Source organism: Scyliorhinus canicula, chromosome 10 (assembly GCF_902713615.1).
Source record: "Scyliorhinus canicula chromosome 10, sScyCan1.1, whole genome shotgun sequence".
NCBI lineage: Eukaryota > Metazoa > Chordata > Chondrichthyes > Carcharhiniformes > Scyliorhinidae > Scyliorhinus > Scyliorhinus canicula.
The window spans coordinates 79,380,945-79,408,840 of record NC_052155.1 but is presented as its reverse complement, the minus strand read 5'-3'; the positions used below and the strand labels follow the sequence as shown (position 1 = coordinate 79,408,840).

General features: G+C 42.6%; 1 protein-coding gene across 1 annotated transcript in view; it reads right to left on the bottom strand.

Annotated features, from left to right (window-relative positions):
- Nucleotides 1–27,896, bottom strand: part of trappc9 (trafficking protein particle complex 9) — a 1,005,291-nt gene that overhangs the window by 245,236 nt on the left and 732,159 nt on the right.

Below are 27,896 nucleotides of genomic sequence, written 5' to 3'. Positions count from 1 at the left end.
AGAGTATCCTTTAGAGTCTACAGTGCAGGAGGCCATTCAGCCCATCAAGTCTGCACCGACTCTTGGAAAGAGCACCCTACCTGTGCCCATGCCCTAAATCGATCCCCGTAACCCCACCTAATCCTTTGGACATGAAGGGGCAATTTAGAATGGCCAATCCACCAAACCTGCACATCTTTGTAATGTGAGAAGAAACCCACGTAGACACGGGGAGAAAGTGCAAACTCCACACCAGACAGTCACCCGAGGCCAGAACTGAACCCAGGCCCCTGGCACTGTGAGGTAGCAGTGCCAACCACTGTGCCGCCCAGGAGTTCATTAACTAATCCGGTCTCATTGCATATTATCAGGTTTAAAATAGTCTGTTCCCCGGTTATATCTATGAACATATCATCGAGGCTACCTTTGCCAACTTATTTTGCCAATCGATACTAAGTTTGAAATCTCTCCCGAATATTTAAGTACCTTTCTTGCAATCCCTCATTATTTCAGATTTATTCTTTACCTACAGTGTAGCCACTGTGAGGGAGCCTACAAATTACTCCCACTAGTGACTTATTTCCTTTGTTAGGTTTAATTTCTACCCAAACTGATTCTACACCTTGATCTTCTGAATGATGTGTTATGCTCCCAATTGGGAAGATTAACTGGATGGGAAGATTCCAAATGGAACCCTGACTCAAAAGACTGCAACTTTTACTTTTTTTACAAAATGTTGAGGAACAGAGTCACCATACTGCTAATTTGTTTTAACAAGAAAAAAAATATTAAGCAAGGAAACATTGGATTGTGATACAACACTTCTTTATTCTCCCCTTAATTTAAATACACAGATTGTAAGGTTATCAGGGATGACAATGTACATATTAAGCGACAATGGACTCGTTAACATAAAGTCCCTTTTAAGGACACAGGTTGGCCGTGGTTGTATACAGACACTCTGCTCTTAAGCCAAGTAAGTGCCTGTGGTTTTCTCCTCAGAAACCACCCTCCAGATGATTGTCACCTGAGCAATTTCCAAACTCCACTCCCATATACCCGCTTTAAATTCTGCTCCCATAATAATGATTTCCCTTGGTGGTTTGTATTCCGAAATCCAGTCCCGGTTTTATAAATGATACTTTCAAACACAGCTTCCGCTCCACTTTTTAAAATAATTATATAATTGAGTTTATACATTTTTTTGAACAAAATAATGCAACAAAGTTACAAAATAATACAGCACCCAAAGCAAGAAAGGGCAAAAAAAGATACAGCTAACCTAGCACAGTTTGAAACATCACAATTGACTTAATACCATCATTCAATGGTCCAGCACAGCTTCTCTTTCTAGATTTTAGGCCACCTGCACCTATCTGGGTGCAAGGAATATATTTCTCATACCCACCCTTGCAAAAACAAAAGAAAAAACACAGAAACCCAGGTCTACAAGTTACACGCATACTGTGGAATGCAACAAAACCCTAAACTTTAGTCCAAGGCAGAACCACAATTATAATGAAACGACAGGACCGGCAACAGTAACAGTATGTTTAGATTATGGTCAAGCCCATCGGGCCTCCCAAGGCAGAAAAGAAAGGAAAGGAGACCAAAGAAACTGACTCACCCAGTTATCCCACCAGATGCCTGCATGGGTTTCCTCCGGGTGCTCCGGTTTCCTCCCACCGTCCAAAGATGGACAAAGGGGCAGGGTTGCATTGTTAGTAAGGAATAAAGTTAAATCGATAGCAAGGAGTGATATAGGATCAGAAGGCATAGAATCTCTGAGGGTAGAGTTGAGGAATCACAAAGGTAAAAATACCCTGATGGAAGTTATGTACAGGCCCCCTAGCAGTAGTCAGGATGTGGGGCAGAAAATAAATCAAGAGATAGAAAAGGCATGTAAAAAAGGCAATATTACAATAATCATGGGGGACTTCAATATGCAGGTTGACTGGGAAAATCAGGTTGGTAGTGAATTCCAAGAAATGGAATTTGTGGAATGTCTAAGAGATGTTTTTTCGGAGCAGCTTGTGGTAGAGCCCACGAGGGAACAGGCAATTCTGGATTTTGTGATGTGTAATGAGGCAGACTTGATTAGGAATCTTAAGGTGAAGGAACCCTTAGGGAGCAGTGACCACAATATGATAGAATTTACCTGGCAGTTTGAGAGGGAGAAGCTGCAATCAGATGTAACAGTATTACAATTAAATAAGGGTAACTACAAAGACATGAGGGAGGAGCTGGCCAGAGTTGATTGGAAAAGGAGCCTAGCAGGGAAGACAGTGGAACAGCAATGACAGGAGCTTTTGGGGGTTATTAGGGAGGCACAACATGCTAAGTGGAGGCATCCATGGCTGCCAAGGGATGTCAAGGACAGCATAAAGGATAATGAAAAAGCATACAAAGTGGTGAGAATTAGTGGGAAACCAGAGGATTGGGAAACCTTTAAAAATGAGCAGAGGACAACTAAAAAACCAATAAGGAGGGAGAAGATGAAGTACGAGTGCAAGTTAGCTAGTAATATAAAGGAAGATAGGAAGAGATTGTTTTCAATATATAAAAGGTAAGAGAGAGGCAAAAATAGACATTGGACCATTAGAAAATGTGGCTGGAGAAGTTATAATAGGAAACAAAGAAATGGCAGACGAACTGAATTGTTACTTTGCATCAGTCTTCACGGTGGAAGACACCAGTGGGATGCCAAAGCTCCAGGAGAACCAGGGAGCAGAGGTGAGTGCAGTGACATTACTAAGGAGAAGGTTCTGGGGAAACTGAAAGATCTGAAGGTGGATAAGTCACCTGGACCGGCTGGACTAAAAGAGGTCCCAAGGTCCCAAAAGAGATAGCTGAGGAAATTATGGAGGCATTAGTGATGATCTTTCAGGAATCACTGGAGGCAGGAAGGGTCCCAGAGGACTGGAAGGTGGCTAATGCGACACCACTGTTTAAGAAGGGAGGGAGGCAGAAGACGGGAAATTATAGGCCGGTTAGCCTGACTTCGGTCATTGGTAAGATTTTAGAGTCTGTTATTAAAGATGAGATCGTGAAGCACTTGCAAGTGCATGGTACAATAGGACTGAGTCAGCACGGCTTTGTCAAAGGGAGGCCGTGTCTGACAAATCTGTTAAGAGTTCTTTGAGGAGGTAACAAGCAAGTTAGACAGAGGAGAATCAGTGGACGTGATTTATTTAGATTTCCAGAAGGCCTTTGACAAGGTGCCGCATAGGAGACTAATAAATAAGTTAAAAGCCCATGGTGTTAAGGGTAAGATCCTGGCATGGATAGAGGATTGGCTGACTGTCAGAAGGCAAAGAATGGGGATAAAGGGGTCTTTTTCTGGATGGCAGCCGGTGATTAGTGGTGTGCCTCAGGGGTCTGTGCTGGGACCACAACTTTTTACAATATACTTTAATTATCTGGAAGAAGGTACTGAAGGCACTGTTGCTAAGTTTGCAAACAATACAAAGATCTGTAGAGGGACAGGTAGTATTGAGGAAGCAAGGGGGCTGCAGAAGGACTTGGACAAGCTTGGAGAGTGGGCAATGAAGTGGCAAATGAAATACAATGTGGAAAAGTGTGAGGTTATGCACTTTGGAAGGAGGAATCTAGGCACAGACTATTTTCTAAATGGGGAAATGCTTCAGAAGGCAGAAGCACAAAGGGACTTGGGATCCTTGTTCACGATTCTCTTAAGGTTAATGTGCAGGTTCAGTCAGCAGTCAAGAAGGTAAATGCAATGTTAGTATTCATGTCAAGAGGGCTAGAATACAAGACCAGGGATGTCCTTCTGAGGCTGCATTAGGCTCCACTTGGAGTATTGTGAGCAGCTTTAGAACATAGAACATAGAACGATACAGCGCAGTACAGGCCCTTCGGCCCTCGATGTTGCACCGACATGGAAAAAATCTAAAGGCCATCTAACCTACACTATGCCCTTATCATCCATATGCTTATCCAATAAAATTTTAAATGCCCTCAATGTTGGCGTGTTCACTACTGTTGCAGGTAGGGCATTCCACGGCCTCACCACTCTTTGCGTAAAAAACCCACCTCTGACCTCTGTCCTATATCTATTACCCCTCAATTTAAGGCTATGCCCCCTCGTGCTAGCCACCTCCATCCGCGGGAGAAGGCTCTCGCTGTCCACCCTATCTAACCCTCTGATCATTTTGTATGCCTCTATTAAGTCTTCTCTTAACCTTCTTCTCTCTAATGAAAACAACCTCAAGGCCATCAGCCTTTCCTCATAAGATTTTCCCTCCATACCAGGCAACATCCTGGTAAATCTCCTCTGCACCCGTTCCAAAGCTTCCACATCCTTCCTATAATGAGGCGACCAGAACTGTACGCAATACTCCAAATGCGGCCGTACTAGAGTTTTGTACACTGCAACATGACCTCATGGCTCCGGAACTCAATCCCTCTACCAATAAAGGCCAACACACCATAGGCCTTCTTCACAACCCTATCAACCTGGGTGGCAACTTTCAGGGATCTATGTACATGGACACCGAGATCCCTCTGCTCATCCACACTACCAAGAATTTTACCATTAGCCAAATATTCCGCATTTCTGTTATTCTTTCCAAAGTGAATCACCTCACACTTCTCCACATTAAACTCCATTTGCCACCTCTCAGCCCAGCTCTGCAGCTTATCTATGTCCCTCTGTAACCTGCAACATCCTTCCGCACTGTCTACAACTCCACCGACTTTAGTGTCGTCTGCAAATTTACTCACCCATCCTTCTGCGCCCTCCTCTAGGTCATTTATAAAAATGACAAACAGCAACGGCCACAGAACAGATCCTTGTGGTACGCCACTCGTAACTGAACTCCATTCTGAACATTTCCCATCAACTACCACTCTCTGTCTTCTTTCAACTAGCCAATTTCTGATCCACATCTCTAAATCACCCTCAATCCCCAGCCTCCGTATTTTCTGCAATAGCCTTTTTTTTGGGCCCCATATCTAAGTAAGGATGTGCTAGCCTTGGAAAGGGTCCAGAGGAGGTTCACAAGAATGATCCCAGAATGAAGAACTTGTCGTATGAGGAATGTTTGAGGACTCTGGGTCTGTACTCGTTGGAGTTTAGAAGGATGAGAGGGGATCTTATTGAAGCGTACAAGATACTGCAAGGCCTGGATAGAGTGGACGTGGAGAGGATGTTTCCACTTGTAGGAAAAACTAGAACCAAATGACACCATCTCAGATTAAAGGGATGATCCTTTAAAACAGAGATGAAGAGGAATTTCTTCAGGTGAATCTGTGGAACTCTTTGCCGCAGAAGGCTGTGGAGCCCAAATCACCGAGTATCTTTAAGCCAGAGATAGATAGGTTCTTGATTAATAAGGGGATTAACAAAGGGATCAGGTGTTATCGGGAGAAGGCAGGAGAATGGGGATGAGAAAATATCAGCCATGATTGAATGGTGGAGCAGACTCGATGGGCCAAGTGGCCCAATTCTGCTCGGATGTCTTATGATGTGCAGGTTAGGTGGATTAGGGTGCTCTTTCCAAGGGCCGATGAAGAACCGATGGGCCGAATGACCTCCTTCAGCACTGCAAATTCTATGATAGCCCTCACCAGCATAGAGGAGAACAGGTCACATAATGAACAAAAGGGCCACCTACATCCCTCTGGGGAAACACAGAATAATAACCGAGGCACAGAACTGAACCCAGCCTGCGGCCACTGTGCACCAGAGACAAGAAAACCCAGCTCCCCAGGGAGCTCCATCCCACATCCTTGGAGAGGGACATCCTGAGCCCCTAGGGGTAAGAAGATAAGTCACAGCACCTTGCATAGCCCAGCACCAACTGATGAATATATTTAAAAAACCTATACCTCAGGGCCTCCAGCACACCCCAGTCACACCTGTACCTTTCCAGCCCCATCCAGGGCAATGCACCAAAAGATGATTATTCCATCCCTGGCCAAGAGGGGGGCTCCCGCCCAGAGAGAGAAATCATCAAGATACCCAAGAAATTAGACGCCCTGGGAGGGAGAGCCAATCCCTTCCCCTCTGGTGCAAACAGTGACCACCCCCATCCCCAACCACCAGGCCAGATCATGGTAAAAAACCATCACCATCCTCACCTGAATGAAGACATGACAAGATGAGAAGTAAACGCCTAGAGAGGGGACACCCAACCGAGCTCAAGGTGGATACCAGAAAGTATATCCTGAGCAACCACCCACCTCAACTGCCCGACCCAAACAGAAGAAGGAAAAGAAGAAGGCAGAAGGAACCCACTCCTCTCCCGGATAGAAACTCTGCTCAGACCAAAGAAGGATGAACGTATGGTTTCTTAATTCAAATAATATACAAATCCAAAAGAAAATACAGAAATGGATTAACTCTAACTGGAGGAGGGGGTGAGGTGGGGGGGAACGTATTCTTCAATCTCAGTGAGGATCGACCTAACCCCACCAACCATATGCATCCGTCCGTCACCCACCCCAGCTCCAATCGTCTTCTTCATAAAGGAGACAGAGGGTTGATGTGTTGGCTAGTGTAGACTTGAGAGATGAACAGACACTTCCAACACTGATGAAGGTTCAACTCAATTTTATTAACTACTTCTAACTAACTAACACATGATGACTGTGGGTCTAAATGATGGTAACTGAAACTAGAGACCTTAGCCTTGTCCGAACCAGTTGATTCTCTCAGCACGTGTTGTAAGTCTGTGCTGGGCTGGATGAGTTCCTGTTACACTCAGAGGCAGCACCCAGAATGAGCGGGAACCGTGGTGCCCTCTGCCTTTATAGTGTGTGTATTCTAACTGGTGATTGGCTGCGGTGTTTGTACATGTTGATTGGTCCCTGTGTGTGTCCATCAGTGTGTGTCTGCACCATGATACACTGGTGTATATTATGACACCCCCCCCCCCTTTTATAAAAAAAAATGTTGACATAAAGGCATGTGATAATAAATAGTGTGGGTGCGCGGAGAATGTACCTAGCTACGTGTGAGGTGCGAAGACATATGTACAAAGCTATATACAGGGAACAAGACTATTTACAGAGGAAGGTGCCTGGTGCAGAAGACTACCATGAACTGGAACAACCAACGAATCTATTTACAAATCACTGCATAACGAATGCTACAATAAAGGATATAGAAAAAAAAAACATTTCAGAGAGTCTACATGTGTCCAGAGTTCATAAGTTCAGTCTCTGAGGTGGGCGACGAACTCTGGTTGACCGCCTCAAGGGTGGGGCAATGGCTGGCGCCTCAGGAGCCGGGAGGGCTGCAGCACTGTCAGGGGCAGGCAGAGTGACCGGAAGCGCCACACAGTCCACGGCGGGATCAGTAGAAGAGCTGGGCGGAGGATCCCGTGACGACCCTGGAACCAGGCAAAGAGCACGCCTGTTGCGGCGCCGAATGGATCCATCCGGTAAGCGGACCAGGAAGGAACGGGGGGGCAACCTGCCTTAGAACAACAGCAGGCGCAGACCAGCCACCATCCGGGAGGTGGATGCGAACCTTGTCGCGTGGATGGATGTCGGGATGGTCAGCAGCCAGTGAGTCGTAGGAAGGTTTCTGCTGCAGTTGAGACATGTGCATGCGGTGGAGCACGGGGACATAATCGAGGTTGGGAGCGAGAATTGATGGCACCGTCGTTCTGAGGGTGCGGTTCATTAGCAGCTGAGCAGGCGACAGGCCGGTGGAGAGCGGGGCGGAGCGATAGGCCAGCAGAGCAAGATGGAAATCTGAGCCGGCATCGGCGGCCTTGCCGAGCAGCCGCTTAACGATGTGGACCCCCTTTTCCGCCTTCCCATTGGATTGGGGGTATAGGGGACTGGACGTAACATGCTCGAAGTTGTAGTGTCGGGCAAAGCTGGCCCATTCCTGGCTCGCGAAACAGGGGCCATTGTCTGACATGACCGTCAGCGGAATGCCATGTCGGGCAAATGTCTCCTTACAAGCCCTGATCACAGCCGAGGATGTGAGATCATGCAGCCTGATGACCTCCGGGTAACTGGAGAAGTAGTCGATGATGATGACGTAGTCCCTGCCCAATGCATGGAACATGTCGATGCCCACTTTGGTCCAAGGCGATGTGACGAGCTCATGGGGCATCAGGGTCTCCCGTGATTGGGCGGGCTGAAAACGCTGGCAGGTAGAGCAGTTGAGCACCACATTGGCGATGTCATCATTGATGCCCGGCCAGTAGACGGCTTCTCTGGCCATGCGGCGCCACTTTTTGATTCCTAAATGGCCTTCGTGGAGTTGCTCCAACATTAGCTGGCACATGCTTTGTGGGACGACGATGCGATCCAATTTCAGGAGCACCCCGTCGACAACCGCCAGGTCATTGCGAACATTGTAAAATTGCGGGCATTGGCCCTTGAGCCACCCATCTGACATCAGGCGCATCACCCGCTGCAGAAGTGGATCAGCCGCTGTCTCACGGCGAATTTGCATCAGTCGTGCATCCGTAGCTGGCAAATGGGAGGCTGCAAACTGAACGTGAGCATCTATTTGCCAAATGAAACCGTCATGATCACACGGAGTTGTGATCGACCTTGAGAGGGCATCAGCAACGGCAAGGTCCTTGCCAGGGGTATAGATCAGTTGAAAGTCGTGACTGCGCAGCTTGAGTAGGAAAAGCTGGAGGCGAGGCATCATGTCATTCAAGCCCTTTTTGATAATATTTACAAGGGGGCGGTGCTCGGTTTCAACCGTGAACTGCGGAAGTCCATAGACGTAGTCGTGGAACTTCACGACTCCAGTGAGAAGGCCGAGACACTCTTTCTCAATTTGCGCATAGCGCTGCTCTGTGGGAGTCATCGCCCGCGACGCATATGCAACGGGGGCCCATGACGAGGCCTCGTCTCGTTGCAGGAGCATGGCACCAATCCCCGACTGACTGGCATCGATAGAGATTTTGGTCTCTTTGGTAGGGTCGGAAAAAGCCAACACTGGGGCCGTGGCAAGCTTGGCCTTCTCCTGCCATTCACACTCGTGAGCAGGGAGCCATCGGAAATCTGTGGTTTTGCGAATCAGGACTCTGAGGGCCGTGGTGTGTGAGGTGAGATTCGGGATGAACTTCCCGAGGAAATTCAGCATACCCAGGAACCGGAGGACCGCTTTCTTGTCCTCGGGCGTCTTCATGGACGTGATTTCTGCAATCTTGTCCTCGTCAGGACACACCCCCTGGTGGGAGATGTGATCCTCCAGAAACTTGATACTCGACTCGCCGAAGGAGCAGTTGGCCCTATTGAGGCGGAGGCCGTGTTCATGGATGCACCTGAAAACACGCTTAAGGCGGGCAATGTGTTCCTGCGGGGTGGTTGACCAGATAATAATGTCGTCAACATATACCCGGACGCCGTCGATCCCCTCCATCATCTGCTCCATGATCTGGTGGAGAACTTCGGACGCAGAGATGATGCCAAATGGCATCCGGTTGGAGCAGAACCTGCCAAAGGGTGTGTTGAATGTACACAGCTTCCTGCTTGACTCATCTAGTTGGATCTGCCAGAAACCCTTCGAGGCATCCAGTTTTGAGAATAGTTGAGTGTGGGCCATCTCGGACGTGAGCTCCTCACGTTTCGGAATCGGGTAGTGCTCCCGCATGATATTCTGATTCAGATCTTTAGGATCAATACAGATCCGCAGCTCGCTGGACGGCTTCTTGACGCAGACCATGGAGCTTACCCAGTCTGTGGGTTCCGTGACCCTAGAAATGACTCCTTGGTCCTGGAGGTATTGCTTGAGGCAGTCCTTGAGGGGCGCTGGGACTCTGCGAGGTGCGTGAACGACAGGCGTGGCGTTGGGCTTGAGGAAGATTTTGTACGTGTAGGGGAGTGCGCCCATGCCTTCGAAAACATCATAGTATTGCCGGATGATGGAGTCGAGTTGCGCCCTGAAGTCTGTGTCAGAGGATGCAGACACATCGCTTGAAGAGAGAGAGTGTACTCTCTGCACTAAGTGGAGCAGCTTGCATGCCTGCGCACCAAGCAAGGAGGCTTTTGACTTTTTACCAGCCAGGCCTCTCCCCAGCTCCTTCCGATCGCTACAAAAAAAATGTAAGCATTTTTTAAAATCGGCTATTTCTTACAAAAAGACCAATCTGGAACTTTCCTGGGACATGGCACAAACCATGTAGCCCAAGAAAAAAACCAAGTACCAACTGTGTATCAGGGTGAAACAATGGATTAAAAGATGAGCAGAGCAGGAGCTCGCGGAAATGCTACTGCTCACGCGCTCACCTCATATGACCTCCCTTCGCTCTTCTTTCAAAAGCGAATCCAGTCTAGAATTTCATACCAACCCCCTTAGGATTTATTTGTCTTGATTCTGTACAGGCTGTTCACAATTTCTTTAACTCTCACTCCCAGACGATAAAAATGACATCAAATGTTTAATCTACCTCTACCTCTCTAAGGGGATGGTTTAGCTCACTGGGCTAAATTGCTGGCTCTTAAAGCAGACCAAACAGGCCAGCAGCATGGTTCGATTCCCGTACCAGCCTCCTCGGACAGGCGCCGGAATGTGGCGACTCGGGGCTTTTCACAGTAACTTCATTGAAGCCTACTCGTGACAATAAGCGATTTTCATTTCATTTTTCATTTCAAGTCTGCTGTCCCACTTTAAATCTAGTTACTGCAATTGTCTCTTCAACTCAGAACATTGTTTACTTTTCCTGGAATTCTTCTTAACAATAACTTGGCCTCTGTTCTCTTAACTTCAGTCATGTTAAACATTCTTTCTGTCCCAATTGCCTGGTTCCCTTGAATTATACTTCAAAAAGCCTGCCTCTTTGCAGCTCCTATCCTGTCCAGCCTTTCTTCTGGCAGAAGTGAGAGATGTTCACTCTGAGATCTTGTCTTCAACAGCTCTCAAATTAATTAAATTAAATCTTAAGCTTTTTACCTTACAAGGACCTCCAGTTGCTAAGCAACTACCACATGCTTCTGTCTTTAATTTATTTTTCATACTGTAGCCCTCTCTAAGCACAATAGAAACTCTGCTGAACTTAACCCCCATACATACAAACAGCTTGTCTAGCAATAATCTAACTGGCAGTTTTACCCATCTAGGCACCGAACCATTAAATTAAGCACACTTAAAAGTATACCTTATTTCTAATGTTTACTAATGCAAATATTTAACCCTTAAAACTACCTTTTGTTTTCCTAACAGATGATCATTTATCTGATCTTCTCCTTTATTAAAACCTACCCCATCACCTTTTCCATTATAGAATCGTAGAATTTACAGTGCAGAAGGAGGCCATTTGGCCCATCGAGTCTGCACCGGCCCTTGAAAAGAGCACTATGCCCAAGCCCACACCTCCACCCTACCACCCTGTCCCTGTAACCCCACCTGACCTTTTTTGGACACTCAGGGCAATTTAGCATAGCCAATTAACCTAACCTGCACATCTTTGGAATGTAGGAGGAAACCCAAGCACCCGGAGAAAACCACGCACACACGGGGAGAATGTGTAGACTCCACACAGAGTGACCCAAGCCGGGAATCGGACCTGGGACCCTGAAGCTGTGAAGCAACTGTGCTGCCGTGCTTTCCCTTCCTGCTCTTCCAAAATGTCAAATACCCTTGAATATTCAGGTTCCAGCTTTGGTTACTTTGCATCCACATCTCTGTAATGTTTATGAGGCTTATCTATTCATATCTGTGATCCATTCAACCTGCAAAGAGCCTTTAATAATGTATTATCATCAGTTTTCCCCAACTCTGACCTTATCTGTTGGAGCACTCTTAAATTTGCCTGGTCCTTTCCTTCCTGTCAGTCTGGTTATAATTATCTGTATCACTACCCTGCATTAGTTATTGCATTGTTCTTTCTCTTAAACTTTCCAAATCTCCCTCACATGGACCCACCCCCATAACTATTTAGTTTAAAGTCCTTTCTACGGCCCAAGGTATCGGATTCGCCAGGACATTATTCCCAGCCTATGTCAGCTGAAGACCATTCCAACGATACAGCTCTGTCTTTCTTCAATACTGCTGAATCAAAACCTATTTCTCCCACACCAATTTTTAAGCCAACCTTGATCTCATTTACTCCATACCAAGTTTGTTACGACTCAAGTGTTAATACGTAGATTATTATCTTTGTGGTTCTGTTTTTTCAATTTAACCCCTAGCTGCTCATATTTCCTCAGGAGAACCTCTTAATTAGTCGTACCTATGATCACATAGACCATAACAGCTGGATGCTTCCCATTCCACTCCAAGAACCTCTCTAACCCCTAAGGAGATGTCTTTAACCCTGGCACTGGGCAGACATCACAGTCTTTGGGCCTGATGCTTTTAGCTGCAGAGAACATTTCCTATCTTCAGAACGACACCCACATTTCTTTTAACTCCCCCACTTGAATTTTCCACTGCACCACAGAGCTGTGGTGAGTTTGCTCATCCTGCCTGTTCTCATCCACAGAAACTGAAAGAACAGTGAACCTCAAATAAAGGCAAAATACTGCGGATGCTGTAAATCTGAAATAAAAACAGAAAAAGCTGGATGAGCTCAGCAGGTCCGACAAACCTGGAGCAAAACAAAATTAACGTTTTGGATCTAAATGCCCCTTCTACCCTTCTGTAGAAAGGTCATTTTGATCCGAAATGTTAACTCTTTCTCTCCACAGATGCTGCCAGACTGGCTGAGTTCAGTTAGCATTTTCTGTTTTTAGAAAATATAATCTGTTGGGCAAGTGCAAGGGCTAAGCTTTCTTTATTGCTGCCTTCTGGATCCCCCATACCTGCCTCACTTGCAGTTACACTCTTCAATTCCTTACCACAGAATAAATCTGAAAGCCTAGCTTAAGGTGTGTGTCTGCCTTGTGGAACAACGTGTCCCATTAGTTTGCCCCCTCCCTGATGCACCACAGTGTCTGAAGCTCAGGCCTCAGCTCATCAACTCTGAGTTGAAGTTTCTCCAGTTACAGAGTTACTGCAAATGTGGTTTCCATGAACCACACTGGAATCCACCAGTTCATGCATGTTACAATGCAACAAATCACCCTGCCTTATTTTTTGTGTTTTGTTTAACAGATTAGGTTTTAAGCCTGGAAATATCAATGATTATCTGTAATTATTTTAAGGAGTTTAACTAGTTGAGCTGTAATTTTAATGCACAAATTGTATCGTCTAAGAAAAGTAACAGTTTAAACTACAGGCCCAGTTTAGAGAGAAAAATAACTTAAAACTCACAAACCAGTGACCTACCTGCTCATTTAATCAACACCTCTGGGCTTAAAGACTCAGGTTTTACTGTTTCCGGCTCCCTCTCTTGAATCACTCTTATTTTGTAAAAGACCAGAACAATACTTCCTAGACCACTGCATCAAACTTCTGGAGTTAAGTAAGCACTTTGTCTTGAAGCACTCAGTTGAGCATGACAGTCACGCTGCATTCTTCACACATGGGACTAACCTTTTGTATATATACAAGCTGAAATCCTGAAAACCAAAGTCAGGTCTTGCTGGTGAGGAAATCAGTTCCAACTAACTACCTAATTAATAAATCTGCAGCTACCTTTCAAGGAGGGAGCTTGTTTGTCACTGACTAAGGCTGAAATAAACTACACTTTATTGTTAGTTAAGTTAAATGCAAAATGCAAACTTGACTAGCGGCGCAAAGGCTCAATCGAACCAAATGGGAACTATGTCCCGTAGTAAACGTGTAGCGCGATAAACACAACGCTGTCTAATGTGCCTCTGGTTAGGTGCGGGCCCTCAGAGGGGAATGTGCGGCCGAGGCCGCACTTAGTCCCGTTTCCTGCACTGAAGAGCTCCGCTCGCCGAAACCCCAGTGCAGGGAGCAATCAGGACCCCATTTAAAAATGACCATGACCCGACCCCTGAACCCCCAACTCACCTACAAGGTGAGGGGGGGGGGGTTACATGACCCCACCCCCGCACGCCACCTCACAGGTTAGGGCACCCCGGGCCCGATCACCAGAGTGCAAAACATGTCAGCTTGGCACCTCCAGACTGGCAGTGGCCATTAGCTGGTAGTGCCACCTGGGCACCTTAGCGATATCAGACTGGCACCCAGGTGGCACTACCAGGGGATCTCCCATCCCTTGTGAGATCCCACGTGTGCCGTTCAGTCTAGTCCCCGTTTGTGGAGACCAGTACTGAACAGCGCTCGCCCGAGGTCTCCAATCTGAAAGGTATAGATCCCAATGCCGGGTTACCTCAGGGAACAGCATATTAGAGTGAGACTAGCTTCTTGCTTTAATATGTAGATTTATCAAAAAGTTGTCTCGCCCATAATGGGCGGATTTCACATCGCAATGTCTTGTGAAATCGAGTTAGGTCTCGCGAGGTGTGGTGAGCTAGGTAGATTCTGGAAGTGCGGTCTCCTGGCAGTTACTGGCCATGTTCACAGTGCACTGATTTTTGGGCGCAGCGTGGCTGGTAGATAATGCCCTAGATTTTAGAAAGTGATCAACCCTCAAAATTCCCTCACTGATCAAATTCCCAGAGGTAATTAACTAACTTCAGTTTGCAATTTACATGCATCATTTTTAAACATATTTAAGCATCCACATAGTGATTACTGCAGGCAATCTTTTCCAATAAACTGCTTGAAAGGAAATGACCAGTCAAGAAAACTGCAGAAATTAAATTAGCAGACAAGATTTCTTTGGCTTCACATTTGAAATAGGTCTTCAAAAGCACATTAAACATTGAAATATTGCACCATAAGCTGCTTCAAGATCTTTCCTTGAACTTAACATTTAATGACTCTTTTTTAAAATGTGGTTTAAGCTTCATACAAAATATTTAAAAAACTTCCATTAGGGAATATAATTATAATATATGTGAGCTCCTTAAGTCTCACAGCTCTGCTGCGAAACTGCAAGATAATTTCCTTGTTGAACCATGTGATTATGTAATTGCTCAGCAACTGATGATATCACAAGAGCCTCTGTTTTCAATTGATGCAATTCTAGCTAGCATTTAATTATTAGTGCTGTTTTTACTTATTTGAAGCCTTGGCATGTAATAGACATGCACATGTATATATTTTGGAAAAAGATATTGAGAAAAACAAGAGCATTGGCTGTAATTTTAATATTCAAGGATCATCCATAATACATTCTTGCTTTACTTTGATTAATGAATGACGGACTCTGAACTAATTTCCAACCTTCGATAATTCTAACAGTATTATCTTGTGATGGAAAATATATTCACAACACTGACCCGAACACAAACAAAAAGATTGGCAAGGGGACTGCATGGAACAATGGTGTAGCACATTGTACTTTCACTTCCAGGAACTGGATTGATGCAACATAAATTTTTCTGGATTGAAATATCCTCTCAATCATCAATGCAAGGTTCCTATATGAAATTAGTTCAGGCAGTCTCAATCTAATTCCAAGTACGTAAGTCTAGCACAGCAAATATCACACTCAAGAGAGACCAAGCAATAAGAACATTGAAAACACTGATTTTTGTAAGGATTGGAAATGGCTACTGTCCATTTACAGAAAATAGAAAACAGAAGCAGGAGGAGGCCATTCGGCCCTTTGAGCCTGCTCCGCCATTCATTATCATGGCTGATCATCAAGTTCAATACCCTGATGCCGCCTTCCAACCCATATCCTTGATCCCTTTAGCCCCAAGAGCTATATATAATTCCTTCTCGAAATTACACAATGAACCTTCTTCATTGACGAACCCCACAGATTCATCATATTCCTCCATCCATTCTCCAGAAATAAAACTGTTTTTTGAACAAAATTCTATTGTTCATGTTAATGCCAATCCCGAGGTGCTTAATTCCACAACTGAGTAGCATTTCCAGTGTTCTATTCTGAGATTCAAGCTACTGGGAAATGAGGGGGGTGAGCTGCTTCTGCTGCCATTTGAACCGACAGTGCGTGATGCTGGTGATTATTCTAGCAAAGTGTTAGTTTCCTTAACATTGACATGGTGACGGCAGAAATTCACCACCTGAAAATGTTAAAGCATTATAAACATGAAAATAAATGTCAACTTTAGTGTAGACAATGTTACCATAAGTGATCGGAATAACTGGTTTTCTATTTCACTGATCTCAAAAAGGTTTTTTAAAAAGGTATGTCCTGTAGCTGACATTAAATTCCTGACAATTTAGAAGATGCACTGTTTTCAGGAAAATACATTTGACAAATCTTGTTTCTTTATTTTAAAGGGAAAAGAAGCACACAACTTTTCTGATGACATTTCATGCAAATAATGTGATGCTACTTTCCCACATATGCTTCACCCGATGCTGGTGTTATGTAGTTACATTGTGTACCTTGCGTTGCCAAATTATGTATTTTCTTTTATTTCCTTTTCTTTTCATGTACTTAATGATCTGTTGAGCTGCTCGCAGAAAAATACTTTTCACTGTACCTTGGTACACATGACAATAAACAAATCCAATCCACATGATTTACAGCATTGTTCATATGTTTATGCACAGGGGTCTGGTAAACACATTTTTGAGAAGATGGTGCTCTAGGCATTTGACATAGGATGCTGAAACATTTGTCGAGGTTATCGAGATTTCAGGAAGGATTTAAAGACAAACACAGCAACTTAGAAGCTTATAGTGGAACTGTGATGATACATTATAATGAAACAATCAGACAGAAATATTACTGAGCAAATAACTTGTATTGACTTCATCGCAAACAGAGGTTTTGGTTGATCACCTCATTCTAAATTAAGCGAACATTTGGTTGACCATCTTTATGATGTATGGTCAGCACAGGTTAATTAAATAACCTGTTAATTGCTTAAAAGCTGACAAGAAACATTGTAAAATTCTGTTAATTCTGGTAAGTGCATCATTATGTGCAATTTCCTAATAATTAGTGAATAATCAAGATATCAGTATGAAAATAGCAGGGGGTGGAGTCCACAGTTGGGAATGTGAGACAAATCAGCAATACCAGTCTGGGACTGCTATGCCTACAGCAAGAAATGTAGCCTACTGCTAAGATACGCAGCTCCATACTCATTATTAATTCATGAAAATGTTGTGCTTTTTCCCAGCTAATGATTGTTTAGCAACGAGTACAGAGACAAATATTTTATAGGCACATGTAATTTCTTCAGGATGAAACGGTCATTAAAATTTGGAGACTAAAAACCGAGCAGGTTTCCAACTTCGAAAAATAATGGACTAAATGCAGGTTTATGCAAATAAATTCAAAATTATTTGATGCAACATTTATTTATAGCAGTTGTAACAAATAACTTGAAAATGTCTATTTTATAATACAGTTGCTTTCAAGTAACCTGTCTTACATAAAGTTTACTCACTGGCCAATAGAGAGAATGGAACATTGGCCTTTTAGAGCTTTTTTCAATGCCCCTTTTAATCTTTGCTAACCCTTTATTAGTTACAATTTAAAACAAAAACTATAAAGGAATTACTTAATCATTTTACTTAAAGAATGGCTGCTATATCCCCCATTCTAGCTGAATGCATGAAAACATTACTTTGGGCAAAACATAAGGATAATGGGTCAAGTTTAAAAGTAGAAATGTTTACATGCTGAAAAATAGCACTTGATCATTTACACACTTCCACCTCTACTGGCCCCATTTGGTCACATTGATTCTAAAGGTTTAGAAATATTTGTATTCAGCTAAATTAAAGAAGAGAGACTGAATCAGAAATAAAATATAAGCATGTTGTGTTAAACTATATGAAAATCTTTTACGGCTAAAATATGTTTTTCTGTTTAGGGGGTCAATATTTGAACAAGTACTATTAAGTTATTTTTAAAATGCGAAATTTGAAGATTTTGGGGAACTTGAAGTTTTTGAACATTTTTATTTAAAAAAAACATTCAGAAAGACATTTGCAGCTAAAATGGAAAGGGTTTGCTTGGGGTTCCTGTGTATAAACAATGGCAACAAGATTCAGCATGCAAAGCTGCTCCCCTGCCAGCCTGAAGGTAGTAGAACAAATAACATGGAACTGCTAAGCACAGGGTGATAATGGTGGCAGGCAAAGCAGCAAGTGCCTCCTGGCACTTCCATTGCACAGTCTTCCTCTTTCCAGATGGATTAATTTTTAATGACAAGTTGCTTTTCCTTTTCCAACAGGGTGAGAATAAGGAATGTTTTCCAAAAATAGACCAGCTTGTCAGAATTGTTAACTGTCACACAGCCTGATATCAAACATAATTTCACCAAGGTGCACAGAAATTCATTCAGAATAAGAATGGCCATATGCAGTGCTAGATAAAGCTTAAGTTGAGGAGCAGAATTAGAAATAGGAAAAATTATCAACCAATCCATGCTGAAAACTCCCATTTTAAATAATTTTAAAAGATTACTTTCCTGCAGTTAAAACATTACACCTGATTTCTTCCACTAATGCTTTTAAAAAAGAAGAAATTCTGATTTAATCTCAAAAGACGTTTTTCTCCAAAGCACAGAATCTTATCACTTAGAATTTTTGATTCTTATCCAGATAAGGAAAATTTTAAGGTGCAAATGACAGCAAACACTTCGCCATGTTCTGCAACTACCTCTCGTCATGAAAACGTTGAAAGCTTTAGGCTAATTTTAGACTCCTGTTACACCTTCACAGTTCAGTTTAACCCATTCAGCCTTAGTTCACATAACATACACGTGTATCACTCTTGTCCAATACTTAAAAAAATAACAACATTAGCACATTGACAGTCATTTAAAGGACGTATCACCAACTTCAAAATATTCATAATTTTTATTTTAGTGAAGTATTTTGGAGCTAATGTTGGATCACTGAAACCTTTGCATTGTAAAATTGCTGTAGTCATTTTTTATGCATGTTGCTTAGTTTAAAAACTTTTGGGATGATCAGGTGGAAAAAAAATCGAAAGACAGTAAAAAATCTGCAGACATCAGACATACATTGTCTATGTCCATTCTAATCTAAGCAATTTGATTATTTATATGGAACCTTTAACACGCTGGCTGCTCAATCAGCCTTCTGAGAAAGGCTTTTTGTTCAGAATGAAGATGTTTCATGAATAGTCATGAAGTCCATATACTTCCATTAGTTTCTTGTTTCAAATACCATTCATTAAAATACAAAGAAATAAATGAGTGCAATATTGCTTTGTGCAGAGGTGAAAATAGGCTCTCAATCTATTTCTTCACAAGTCGCTTAGTGTTGGCATATCTTTTATTGAGGTGGTCGTGCCTGATAATATTTCCCCATATAAAATAGAAAGTGAAGAGGCCAGCTCCATAATAAAAAAAACTATGCTTCTTTTGCCATCTGTTTGCATAATATTTTACCTTCAGAAACAGATTGATGGATGATTTGTGTACTCTCACTTTTGACCTCCCTCTTTGTATGTTTCTGGCAATCGCAAAACAGATTCAGCAGATGCTGGCAATTGTGGGGGCAGGGTTAAGAAGACTTAACACATTGCTGAAATTTATTCTAAAAAAATGCCAATGTTCCTTTCTTGCCATGCATTTCAGGGAAAATGATATTATTGTGCACTTTGCTAACCTACAAAACTTTAAATAGAATTCTTATACATAAAGGTAGTCACTATCATTTTGGAACATTACAATAATTTTCAAAAAGCCATCAATCTATATGATATAATTATATTTGAATGTATTAAAATCTATACTGTACATTTGTTGCCTGTGCGATACTGTTGTTATTGTAGAATTTTGCAATACAGGTGGGGGCAATTCAGGCCATCATGTCTGTACCAGTTCTTTGGAAAAGCTGTCCAATTTGTCCCACTCCCCACTCTTTAGAACCTTGCAAATATTTCATTCTCAATTATATATTCAATTATGCTTTGAGAGTTGCTATTGAATCTGCTTCCACTACTTTTTCAGGCAGTGCATTCCAGATCATAAAGATTTACTGCATAAAAACAATTCTCACCTCCACTTTGGATCTTCTGCCAATTATCTTCAATCTCTGACCTCTAGATGTCCCTTCTGCCAGTGAAAGCAATTTCTACTTATTTACTCTAACAAAACATATCATGATTTTGAATACCTCTATTACATTTTTCCTCATATGTCACTGCTTTATTTAAAAAAAAATCCCAGATTCTCCAATCCCTGCATTTAACTGCAGTTCCTCATTCTTATTATTCTGGGTGAATCTCCTTTTTGAGGTTAACATCTTTTAAAATTGTGAACAATATGCCTGTTGAGGCCTAACCAGTGATGTATAAAGGCTTAGCATAACTTCCTTGTTTTTTTGTACTCTAGTCATCTATTTGAAAAAAAACTGTTTTTGAACTGCCTTGTCTATCTGGCCGGCTTAGTTTTTTGTTTTATTTATTGGTTTTAAACTTGCATTTTAATAACTTGCACTTAACATTTTTTTTACTTTTCTTTTTCTTATTTTTAAAAAATCTTTTACCCTCGACTGTTATTATTGCAGTAGTGAACAGTTCTTGTTGAATATATTAGCCAAAGCTAGTAACATAATTTGGTCCCATTACTTGATAAAAAGACAAGTTAGTTCATTCATCAATACATTTTGTGGCTGGAATCTTTTCACGGACACATCTCCTCCTGACACTTCTCCTGCAATATGACCAGACCATCAGAAAAGCAGCAATTAAATCACAGATTCATAACTAGACCTCAAAATTACAGGCATAAGGAAACCTAACAAACAAAAAGTGGAGGTTACTTTAGATGATTGAAATACTTAGAAAAACAAGCTTGCTGATTATTATAAGGTTAAGACCCCTACCTCCATTTATTAAATCATGAAACATCTACCTTTTTTGAGGGAAAAAAATGAAAAATCCAGTTAGTCTAATTCAATGTAACCAATCAGCCAAATTCCCAGACTCCTCCATCATCATCCAATTAACTGGAGAACCTCACCTAGATTGAGCATCATGATAGAGGGTTGGAAGGCCTCTACATTGACTGGGGACTCCATGAAGTCTCAAGGTTAGAAAAGATCAAAGCAGGGGTGGCACGATGGCACAGTGGTTAGCACTGCTGCCTCACGGTGCCGAGGATTTGGATTCGATCCTGGCTCTGAGTCACTGTCCATATGAAGTTTGCACATTCTCCCCGTGTCTGCGTGGGTCTCACCACCCCAAAACCGAAAGATGTGTAGGGTAGGTGGATTGGCCACACTAAATTGCCCCTTACTTGGAAATAAAAAGAATTGGGTACTTTAAATTTATAAAAAATCAAAGTAATTTGCTTCCCTCCTGATGAAATGAAATGAAAATGAAAATCGCTTATTGTCACGAGTAGGCTTTAATGAAGTTACTGTGAAAATCCCCTAGTCGCCACATTCCGGCGCCTGTCCGGGGAGGCTGGTACGGGAATCGAACCGTGCTGCTTGACCTACTTTAAAAGCCAGTGATTTAGCCCAGTGAGCTAAACCAGCCCCTACCATGCTCCTCAACCGAAAAATTAATACGTCTTCTTCAGGCTTCAACCATTTTAACTGGGGTTATCACAATGCTGGTTGATTACCCTTCTCCATTTCCTTCGCTCAGTCACCCATTCCTCTTCAAAATTTACCTCGAGTTTGATAGTGGTGTCCACTCTGAGGAACAGAAATCGGCGGAATATAGCAACCCTGTGCGTGGGCAATGGTCAACAAAATGTTTAGTGGGCCGCACTCAGAACCCAGATGGGCCGCATGTGGCTCCCGAGCTGCAGGTTGCCCACCATCGCTGTGGGGTGTCTGAAAGCTAATGCGTTCACAAATTGAGTGCGGGCCGTCAGCTCACAAATCCTAGAATATAAAGTGGAGGAAAATATCCTCATTGGCAGCACCGTGTTGAGGGATGATCTAATCAAGATAAAAGCACTCGAATGGGTAGACACAGAAAAATCTCTGGTGAGTAAATCTAGAATGGGAGGGCATAATCTGAAAATGAGAACTAGTCCAATTGGGGAGGGGTGGGGTGGGGTGGAAATCAGGAAGTATATTTTCCCATTCATGAAAATATCTGGAGCGGTCTTCCTCCCTCAGCACGATAGATTTTTGCAGGATTTGGGTGAAGTGACACAGTGGTTAGCGCTGCTGCCTCGCAGCACCAGGGACCTTGGTTCAATTTCATCCTTAGGTTATTTTCTGTGGAGTTTACCCTTTCTCCCCATCTCTGTGTGGGGTTCCACTGGGTCCTCCAGTTTCCTCCCACAGTCAAATGATGTGTCAGTCAGGTGGGGTTGCTGGCATGGGTGGCGTGCTTTGTCGGAGAGTCAGTGCAAACTCGATGTGCCGAATGGCCTCGTTCTGCACTGTATGGATTCTATGATTCTGAATCCACTCTGTTGAAGTCTCTTATGACAGCATCTTGCCATCTGATATGCAGCCTTCCTCTTCCATTTCTTCCAAGCAGACCTATCTCCAGCACTTGCCTCACCACATCTCCTCTCTCTCTTCTCAAAAGATCTTGATACAATTTCAATCTCTTCCAAGCTACTTCTTCAATGCTCCCACGATCTTCACTCGCCCCCGATATGCTGGTTGCTGATTTTGACCTTTCTATCCTTTTCAACACATCCATCTGAGCATTTCATGAGTATACAGTCATTGTTCCTCATATTAGTATTAGAATATCATTTAGAAGAAGTTCCGAGGGAAACAACCTCACAGAATGTAATCAGGTGGATGACTTCAATGTCCACCAAGCATGGCTCTTAAATACCACTACTGACTGAAACTTGAAGGACATGACTGCTAGATTGAGCTGGCTTCAGCTGCTAAGGGAATACGCCTGAGCAAGTAACCCATTTTGATCTTGCCCTCAACAACCTAAATGTCACAGATACTTCTGACGACAATAACATTAGTAGAAGTGACCAATGTATAGTCCCCAAAAAGATAAATTATCATCTTCACCATGAAGGCATTCTCTATCATCCAATGTAGGTCTACTACCATTTAAATGAGGCAAAGTAATAACAGGCTGAGCAATTTAGTTATCCACGTGGGCCACCATCAGGACTAAAATTGTGTACCACAAATGTAGAACCTAACACACCTTTCACTGTTTGATACACAGTCAAAACAAAAAAACAATCCTAGTCCACAAGGTTATGGAAAGGCTTTCAAGGAACAACACTTGGTATATTAAAGAAAGAGGTACAAATCTAGTCAGGCTATTATGTTGCTCCTTGTATACTAAATACTGTAAAGCAGCAAGCAGAGTGCTAAATGATCCTATGCTAATGAATCAGGGAAAAGCCCTAGAACCATGGTATTTTCAATTGAGAGTGGTGGTGGGAAACTTGGCAAATCTTAGAAGGAGAAGACCCCACGAAGATCCCAACCTGAATATTGGTGGACTCCTACACGTGAATCTAAGAGACAAGACAGAAAAGCGACTTCAGCCAAAAGTACCAAGTCAATAATCCAATTCAGTGTCCCCAAAATCTCCACTGATATCAGTGTCTACCCAATTCAATGTACTCCACAGGATATAAGGAAATGGCTGAGTGCACTGTACACAGCAAAGGTAATAACCCAGCTACAGTGCTTTAGCACTGTGTGACAGAGATAGCCAGACCCGCAGACAATCAGTTCTATTACAGCTGTGATAGTGGAAACTATCAGACAATGTGGAAAATCATCCAGGCATGTTTTATGATCAGATGCGGTATACATCTAACCTGACCAGTTACCTCCTTATGAGCCCCACAATCATCAGGAAGTGAAAGGGATCACCTGATGTCGATCAAAAGAATTATCAATCGTGATATCAAGCAAGGTTTATTCATCAATAATCAGCTCACCAAAATTGGGTTCTACCAGAAGCTCTTGATTCCAGTCATGAAGGCATTCATCCAGGCATGGGTGCCAAAGCTGAATGCCAGAGACGCAGCGAGTCACTATCCTCAACATTAAAAAGCAACAATCGACCAAGTACATTACCAAGAAGCTGTAGCAAAATTGTTGTCAATGGGAGCCAAAAAAGAAATCCTTCGGATGCCTGGAGTCATATTTGACACAAATAAAGATCCCAGTGTTTGTCAGAGGCCACTCATTAAGACTCCAGGAACTCCTTAAGAAAGAAACTTCAGGGCAACCATTTTTGCTACTTTATTAATGACTTTCCCTTTATCATAAGGTTGGAAGCTGGGCTGTTCATTGGTGCTTATGAAGTGTTCAGCTCAAGTGACAACTCCTCAGACAATAAAACAGCCTTTTTTCCACAGAACTTGGATAAAATCCAAGCTTGCGCTGACAAATAGCAAGTAGTGCTTGATATACATTCAAGTAATGATCATCTCAAACAAGAGAAAGTTCGGTGATCTCAGCCTGACCTTCAATACCATTGTGAGCGGGAATGAATCCAAAAGAATCACTTGACACTGGGGTCTGCTCCAAATATCAAAGAGTCTATTGTATTACACTGGCAGGGGTCAGGCTTCTGGGCAATCTAGATACCTACCCACTGAACAAAGGAAAATCATCATCATTTGTACAATTACAAATAGATAGTTGGCCCAGCTCAGTTGGACACAATCCAATCATAATGATCATAAGTTACATACATTAATGGGTAGCCTGGTAGCACAGTGGTTAGCACTGTTTCTTCACTGCATCAGAGATGCGGGTTCGATTCCTGGCTTTGGTCATTGTCTGTGCGATGTCTGAAAATTCTTCCTGTGTCTGTGTGGGTTTTCTCCGGGTGCTCCGGTTCCCTCCCACAAGTCGTGAAAGGCGTGCTGGTTAGGTGAATTGGACATGCTGAATTCTCTCTGTGTACCCGAACAGGTGCCGCAGTGTGGCGACTAGGGGATTTTCACATTAACTCAACTGCAGTGTTAGTGTGAGCCTACTTGTGACACTAATAAAGATTATTATTATTGATTTTTAGAACCAATGAAATTGGTTTCTAGGCAGCTAGGAACCATGTGATCACCTCATGGACAACTTGGGGGTTACTCATGGTCTCATGACGTCTTCCCCTTATCGACTGTCCTTGGGTCTTGTGTATACATGGCTCCCTTATCTTAATCGTGTTACAGGCTGGTACTATTGTCAGCATCTCTCAAAAGCATCTGCCCAGGGGTTGCTGATTACGAACATCCTGCTGAATGCGCCTTTTTTGTGTGAATCTGTGTGAGACAGTCCTTACAAGGAATGTGGCCAAGTTAGTTAGCTAAGTCCCATGATGCCTGCTAACTCTGATTAGATTTTTGGTACATAGTATACTGTGCTTTTAAAAATACATGTGGTTTATATAATATTTATTGCAGGTGTTTCTGTCCTGGGAAACACACCTCAACACCATCATGATTATTAAGTCTACCACCACCAATATCTTGGGATGCAGAACATGCGGAAGCTTAAACAGATGAGCTACATCAATATTATGGTTACAAAAGTAGACCAGGCATCTCAAAAGCCTCCTCAGCATCTACAAAGCTGAAAGTAGGAGTCGTTTTAAATACTCACTACTTGCCTCAAGAAATCTGCACTATTCTACAACAACATTTTGTTTGATTGCTGTAACACTGTCATCGACTCTTTGACTACTGATAAACGCTTGTTTAAATGTGAGTGATTCACAGGATGTACTTTAAAGTTTACTTGCCACATGGCTCTTCGAAACCTCTTCTGGACAGGAATTGAACATCTCCAACTTCTCCAACTCCATAACACTGATGAAATCTGGAAGGAAAGCTTGGGCAGATAACACCCTCACAAGTAAATACACCCTCTCCAATCCAACATTTGAACAATCAGGCTTCAATCTCCCTTGGAGTTTGTGTGCCACCTGTAACAGAATACAGAACTGGACATGGCCGATGTGGTCATATGATGTACAGGTGACATCTCAAAACTTCATGTGGCTGCGACTGAGGAAACTGACCAAATCAAGGAGCACATAAAATGTTTTCCCCCCAACTCAAATTTAAGGGCGACATCCTGAAGTTGTACTTACTTTCCAGAAGGTAGTTGGTGTGGTAAGGGAACTTGAAATTAAAACTATTATGGGGGGGTGGGGTGGGGGTTTCTGCTCCGAAAGATGCAAATCGCTTATATCGTGGAATTTCCTACCCAATGCCATTGTGGGAGCACCATCACAACAGAAATGCAACTTTTCAAAAATACCTAAATACAGAACCTTAGGACAATGTGGTATGGACAATTATCACCCCCCCCCCCCTCCCCCCACCCAAAATATAACTGATCAAGGAGTGCTTTCTCTTCTCAGAGTATAAATTTAGGCTAAATGTTGGCCTGGTTTTATTGTCCATTGCAGTATTACAATCAGTAACTCTTAAAATCATTATCTGATAAAGCAACAGTCAATTTGCTCCAAATGAGCCAGAGTTACTGCCAACTTGTTGCTGCTTTCTCTATTTAACCATATGGTGATTAGCATGTCAGTCTTAGCTAGTTACATTTAATGATGTAACTAAAACAGTAATTATAGATGTACCGAGTAGCTCAAGAATTGCAACAGTTGTCATGTTGATAATTATTCCTTCCATATCATTTAAGAAGTGACTTAATGACACATTTTTTGCTGCAAACAAAACATATACCGAGCAGAAAACTATACTATCTGAAAAAAAAAACACTGCAGTGCAGAACAAATAATGAACGATGTGGAATGCATTTCTATTAATAGCATTTCTGAAGAAATGTACCTCTTTACACAAGGACCTGCAAAACTAGCAATTGTTATGTCTTCAAACTTTTGGATTATGTTAATTCTTTCAAGGTCTGAGGGGCATAACAGAACAAATGTACCCCCGATAGGTTTTGGCACCTTGGTGAAACCACTTGGGAATTATAATCCTAAATGTGCCTTGTACCTGCTTATGATCAGATCACCTGTTTACATACAGTAGTTTTACCAATTAGTTTTATTGCAGGTAAAAGGAATGTACCAGACGATGTGGCTGGACATTTGAACAATTATGTCTGAATACAATGGATCAATGAGAACCTGTATGAGACCATATAGAAACACAAACGGTACCCTTTCTGCTGATCTTAGTCTAATATTTTCATTTTGCTGGAGGTGGTGGTCATACAGCATCCACTAAAGATCCACAAATGGCAAGCTACATTTGAGCTTCAGAGATAAATGTGGCCTTCAGTAGCTTCCTTTCCATTTCTTCCTCCAATCACTCATGAGGCAGGGATAGAATAAATTATAATGGGGAATAAGAAACTGCAGAGACTGGAGGTGAAAATAATAATCTTATAATAATAATCTTTATTAGCGTCACAAGTAGGCTTACATTAACACTGCAATGAAGTTACTGTGAAAATTTATGAAATGTTTGGCAAATCTGTCAAGAGATTTTAAAGATTACAACTGTAAGGTGGGGCCAGGCATGCATTTTGGTTTTCAAAAATGTCAATCGGATGCTAGAAAAGAGATTATACAAAATTAGGGCTCCTGAGATTGGGCATAAATTATTAGCATAGATTAGTTAGCAGACAGAAAAGTGTAAAAATAAATCAGTCACTTACTGGCTGGCACACAGTGCAGTACAAGGATCAGTGCTTATGCATCAGCTATTTACAATCAATATGAGTGACTTAGATGAGAGGGCCGAGTGCAATGTCTGTTGACAAGGCAAACTTAGATGAAAAAGTAAGCCATAAGGAGGACACAAAGGAGGCTGAAAAAAGGTACAGACAGGTTAAGTGTGTGGGTAAGAATGTCGTGCCATCTGGTTCACGAATGTGCTTTAGGGCAGGAAATCTGCCACCCTTACCAGTCTGGCCTACATGTGACTCTAGATCCACAGCAATGTGGTTGACTCTTAAAATATCTTCTGAAATGACCGAGAAAGTCGCTTATTTCAAGAGCAACTAGGGATGGGCAATAAATGTTGGCCTAACCAGCGACTCCCACATTCCATGAAAAAATAAAAGAAAATACAATATGGAGTATAAAGTTGTCCATTTCCTTCAGAAGGATCTGGGTGCCCAAGTCACAGGAAATTCTTTT